The sequence below is a fragment of the Habropoda laboriosa genome, unplaced genomic scaffold, assembly GCF_001263275.1.
Source record: "Habropoda laboriosa isolate 0110345459 unplaced genomic scaffold, ASM126327v1 scaffold86, whole genome shotgun sequence".
Classification (NCBI taxonomy): Eukaryota; Metazoa; Arthropoda; class Insecta; order Hymenoptera; family Apidae; genus Habropoda; species Habropoda laboriosa.
The window spans coordinates 450,796-456,776 of record NW_017100212.1 but is presented as its reverse complement, the minus strand read 5'-3'; positions in this window follow the sequence as shown (position 1 = coordinate 456,776).

The following is a 5,981-nucleotide window of genomic DNA, read 5'->3' as shown; positions in this document are numbered from 1 at the left end:
TTTATGTATATAATATATCTATATATATATTATAGATTTATGTATATCAATGTAACCAGTGGTGCACGTTTGTCGCGCTACATCGTATTACTTCATCTTATAAAAGCCATCGCTAGTCTCCTCGCCTCTTCTTATCTTTAATTACAATAATATCTTACTAAATCGTTTATTAGGCTCACTGTGTGGTATGTGTCTGTGTATGGGTATTGGAGGTTATGTGAAGGGGTGTGCGCGTGCGAGCGCTCGTATATAAATGATTCGTTGCCTACGCTATTTCTACCACTTCTTGCTCGCACTGTCACTCTCTCATTCTCTCACATACACATACATCCTCGTTCTCTCTCTCTTTTTCACTTCGTCTTTGCTAATTACTCTTTTCTTTTCTCGATAGCTTATTATCGTAACGAGTAGCAAATGCTTATTCACTACGTGGATGTGTGTATGTACGTGTGTTTGTGAACCAGATTCGTGTTGGGTGTGTGGTGATCCTGCGCCGCTAAGTCGTCGTTACAATTAAAATTATTAAGGTTAAAAATTCATCGGCCTATTTACTTTTTTTTCTGCGCCGTTATTATTATTTTAATATTAATCGGTCGGGAGGGTATATTTCCTCGTCGAGTACCCGCGACCGTCTACGAAGTTATTGCTTTTGAATACCCCGGCTTCCGTGGGAGCATCCAATTGGAACAATATCCTGTAAATATCAGTCGCACTTTGAAGGAGGCAGGGATTCTTTAGGCGGTTTATTCTTTTGTTGTTGTTCTTGTTATTGGATTAGTGTGTGTTTTTTCCCTCGAGGATACTATCACAATGCATACAATATCAATATCTATATGCGTTATAGGTTAGGTTAAGGGTCACCTTATATCACATCCGTCCCTAACACGCCGTGGTTCGCGTCACGTGAGTTTTGCGAGGATCATGGACCGATGCTTTGGAAGCACAATTTTTTTTTTTCAGCTAAATGACATTTACCGCGTGACACAGAACGCAAATTTCAAGCTAGCTTCCAAACGTGAATACTCCATAAATATGGTATTTACAAACTATTTTCTACAATATAATTACAACTTTTTGGTGTTTTAATCGTTTAAATTGCTTTCAAGCTATCAATTTCTAAATTGATCGCAAAACATTCGCTCGGAAGGCCATCTGTCCGTCCACGCGAAACCCGTACGACGGCCCACGACGATTAGCTCGTTAATTTAGGTTCGCAATCAATAATAACAATAAATAGTAATCATAGTTCGCAATCATTATCGTCGTCGTCATAGTCGTTGTTAATAATTGGTACTCGCAAGCGTTTGTAATGTCGGATCGTCGCTCGATATTGCTTCGTCGTAAACTTCGTTCATATCTTTTCGCTTTCTTCGCGTATCTGGTTTTGTCGTTTCTTTTCAACCTGTAATTGACACTGTCCGTACTCGTTTGAACGCATAAATACACGCTAACGAATAATTTTACTGATGTATATAGGCACTTTTTTCTTCGTTCTCCTTCCTCTTTCTCTTGCTCTCTCTCCCTCTCTTTCTCTCCCTCATTCTTTCTTCCTCTTTCTCTCGCTTCATTCCTCCCGCACTTACACTATTCCAAAACAACAAACTGCACTACGAATTTACTTATCAACCTTGCTAGGCTCCTTTTTTTCAATAAGGAAAACTCGCAGCTCCAAAAACCGACCTCTTTTTTCATCAGACAGTCGTTTCTTAAAGCTAGAAACGCCACGGAATCGAATCAAAAACTCACGCATATTACCCCGACGAAGAATTATCAAACCGTCTTCGTTAACACAATTCTTTCGATTCACAAAAGGGTATTGAGACAGTGAAAGAAGGAATTGAAAGAAGGGGATAGGGAACAAGAGAACAATTTCGTGTTCCATAACCTTTACCAACCTTTGAACTGTCTTTGTTTGACGTAGTTATAGATGGGAAAGGTTCACCTCTTAAAAAGAACGTGGTGGTAGATATCGGTTGGTAAAGGAGAATTGGGTTACATGGAAACGGAAAGTAGTATAAGAGATAGGAAATACTATAGCGACAGACAGGAGAATTTCGAGGGAGAGTCTTCTGTTACATTTTCACATCTGTTTCCGGACGTAGTTACTCATACTTTATAGGTTAGACGTGTTCGAATGAAAAATTAACTTGAAAAATTCTTATTAATTTCGAACAAAAAGTAATATGAGAAGAAATATTTAAATATTTTTTTGAAATAATACGAAAGAGAAAAACAAGTGTAGAATAGCAAGAAATTCATAATTATTGCCAACTTTGACATTTTTATCATTCGTATAAAAATAAGCAATAACGTGAGATTTCCACGTCCACGAAACATTAGTGTCATTACACTCAACACGCATACGTGTATGTGCTTTTTGTTAAAGTTTAATTATTAATTGCGAACGCTTTGCAGTTTTTGCGACTGATGTTTCTCGTACGCATATAGGTCGCACACGAAGTGGAAAGTACAGTGAACAGTGAGAATCGTAGAGAGAAAATTCTTGTGACACGAGAAGCGAGAAAAGTGATCATCGGTAGATTACCATTGTAGATACAAAATACGTCTGCAAGTTTTTATTTTCAACAACCGATATCGATCTCGATCGATATCACGACATCCTTGATAATTAATTTTCTCTGATCTCCCATACCGACCGAAAATGCGCGCGACCAATACCGAAGAGCGAAGAAAGTGACTTTTGATAGACGTAGTTACGTTCGTCGACTACGAAGTTTCACGTTTTATTCTTATTTTCATTCTTCTTTTCCACTTTGTACTTAATATCACTACTATAAACGGTTAGCTTGCTACGATCGATAATTAAACTAACGAGACTCTTACGAAGTTATTGACTCGTTATTGACTCGTTCCTAGTTCTTGAGCAATCCTGATCGATTTATCGTGCGCGTTTTCGGTTGGACGTCTTGCTGTCGCGTGCCACATGTAGAACGAGTTACACGGGAACCCGGAGTTATTTTTTTCAAACGATTATTAGGCGGGGTAATGTGTTATTGCTTATGTAAATAATTTTGTAAACGATGAACCAACGAGATGCTCGAACTCTCGTATTTCTGTCAATTAACATTGAGCACTTGAACGCACTTTACTACGTACGCTGGAAGAAAATGCATCGCACACACATAGTACCTCATCTTTCTTGAAAATTTCATCTCTTTTTGGTGTATACAACCCTTTCTTCCAGCATCAAGGTATGTTCATTTTGTATATATATATTTTTCGTTATTGTAATATAACCAAATGAGGTTATGTTGTTTTCCTTGCAACGCATCGAGCATGAGCACCATTCTTTTTTTTTTTTTCTATATATTCAATATATACGAGTGTCGAGCATCGATTGAGTCCCGTTACAAACTTCACTCGCAACATATTATCATGTTATCGAATATGGTCAATTATCGAAGTTTCCACACTTAACGGTGTTCAAATATTTGTACATACTCATGGACATTACACGCGAAAAATTATTCTACATTCGAGTATTGCTTTTGACTTGACTGGAATACGACTAGTTCTATTATCAGACATGAGCCGAATTGTTAATTTATCAGCGAAATTAAGGTATCACTTTTTCATCTTTGAGCTCGCGTCGAAGCGCCAGGAACGGTTTGACGTTCCGCTGCCGTTTCGACGATCGTCCGAATGGTCCAGTCGTTTCAATTTAAAAAACATGGTGTTTACGTTCCAAATATTAAATATTATTGACACGTTTCTCTTATTTCCTTATTGAGTATTACACCAAGTATAATTGAACATTTAATACATCATTTTTTTTACTAATTTTCCTGTTCGACGAACATTAAACATCGACGACACAAATGTGGTTACATAAATAGCCATTTAATCTCATATTTGAGCGTTATTGCTGTAAAGTTGCGTGCAAACCATCTCGTTTTCTCGACACGTTCGTGTAAGTGAAAGATTTGCACGCGATGCGATAATTCACGAAACTGATGTCCACCATGCAGTTTTTACGAGTAGTTCAACAGTTTCAAATACAAGTTCAATTAAATTGTTTTCTTTGCCCCTCTTTTCTTTTAATATTCCTATCAAGTTGTTTATCGATGTATGAAATAAAAATTTTTCAAACGAGAAGGTAAATGTTTCATGTGTTCCTCGTGAAGTTTTCTGTAAACTCGATTACCCATCAGGTTCCCTTCTCTCTTTAAGGCTCTTCGATACGATATTTCGTTGCATTTAACTACCTGCGATCCTCTTCGATAAATCTGAACTGGACATTAAAGCGATCGCCAATTTCGAACCATGTATTCACGTTTAACCCTCAAACGTACAGTTCGTGGTAATTTATTGGTAACATTCATGTGAAGGTGCGAGAATTTACCGATTTTGTGTGTTACATTTGCCCCGTGTCATTTGCCTGCAATTAGGTTAGGAATCTACTGGGATTTAGGTCACCGGGTGCAATTAGCGTTTAAGGATTAATCGTACGTGAAACTCATATGTCGTTACCCCAGTTTCCGTCGAACCAGGAAACAAAAGTGAAGTTTTTAATATTACAGCAAACTCGTTTAGATTAATTTAGATCTTTCTGGAGAATTCTATGTTTGCTACGTTACGATTACCTGTTACGATCGATAACGATCGCTACCATAACGACTGGTCAATACACGTCGGTATTAGATACCGACCGCGATCGATATCAGCTGTGATTGGAATTACTGTTAACGTACATTGCAATTTACACAGTCGCGTTCGATACTTATTACCATCAATGTTAACGATGTTTGAAAACAATTATTATTCCGAATCGAGCTTCTACGATCGCTGTCAACATGCTGAAACAGTTTTCTGTAACAGACGTGTTTAAACTGTACGTAGTAGTGTCCATATCACGCGCAGTCCACACAACATTGGAATATTTACGATATCGTGACAGTTAAAAAAAACACGATCGATAAGTCTCGAGAAACTGGGGAAACATTCGAAAATACGAGTGACTGTATCACACATGCAACCACGAAACGAAGATAAAAATAAATATTGTTTCTTGTGACCGACGAATCCGGGCAATGTCACGTCGAGACAGGTTTTCATCACTCGAGAAAAAGCAACGATCGTCACGCGATCACGAACAGAACTAAGAAGACAAAGGGAAAAAAGAAAACTAACTAGATGTTCACGCCGATATTTATCGAATATTGGCCCGACCGGGAACCCAGTTCTCGCCAGTCTAACATGATTTACTTTATAGTGTACCTTGTCTCGTGATACTCTTATATACTATACGCTTTAAAGTTTTCACCTTTAATATCGCTACTATTCGTTTTTAACCCTACTAACTCTCTTTTTTTTATTTCTTTAATACCGTTACATCGTCTCTACGCGGTTCGTATTTACACTATAGAACGCGGAGAAAGGGGAACCAAAGGGAAACGGATGCGACCGAATGAAAGGATCAATAACGACGGATAAATGTGGCGTTAATGGTTAGTTAATCCGTAATAGGCGATAAATAGGCGAGTTTCGTTACTTCTCTAATGCATAATTATGTAATATACTATGGATGTATATAGTGTATATAATATATTCGTGTTCTTTATGCATCAAGAGTGTGCGTGAGCGATCGGGTTTATTTACGCGACTGTCCTCGGTTCGTCGTGTTCATGAAAAAATTCACACGAACTTGTCCTTCGTTGCATCCCTTCTCTTAAAATATAAAATAGAACTATTTCTCTTTATCTCTCTCTCTTGATTTCTATCTCTTTTGCTATTTCATCGCGCTTCGCTTCAACTGACCGGGGGGGCTCTGCGTGTGCCCCTCTGTTTTTTCGACGTCGAAGGAGGAAAATAGGTGCCGTTGCACGATCGCGCTTCAATATTCGCGTCACGCGTATATATGTACTTACACGTGCGTAATCTATGTAACCGTTTATAACCCTCGACGATTTTGCAGGTGGCGCTATGAGCGAGGAACTAAAGCGAGCAATTTTTGGCGGTTC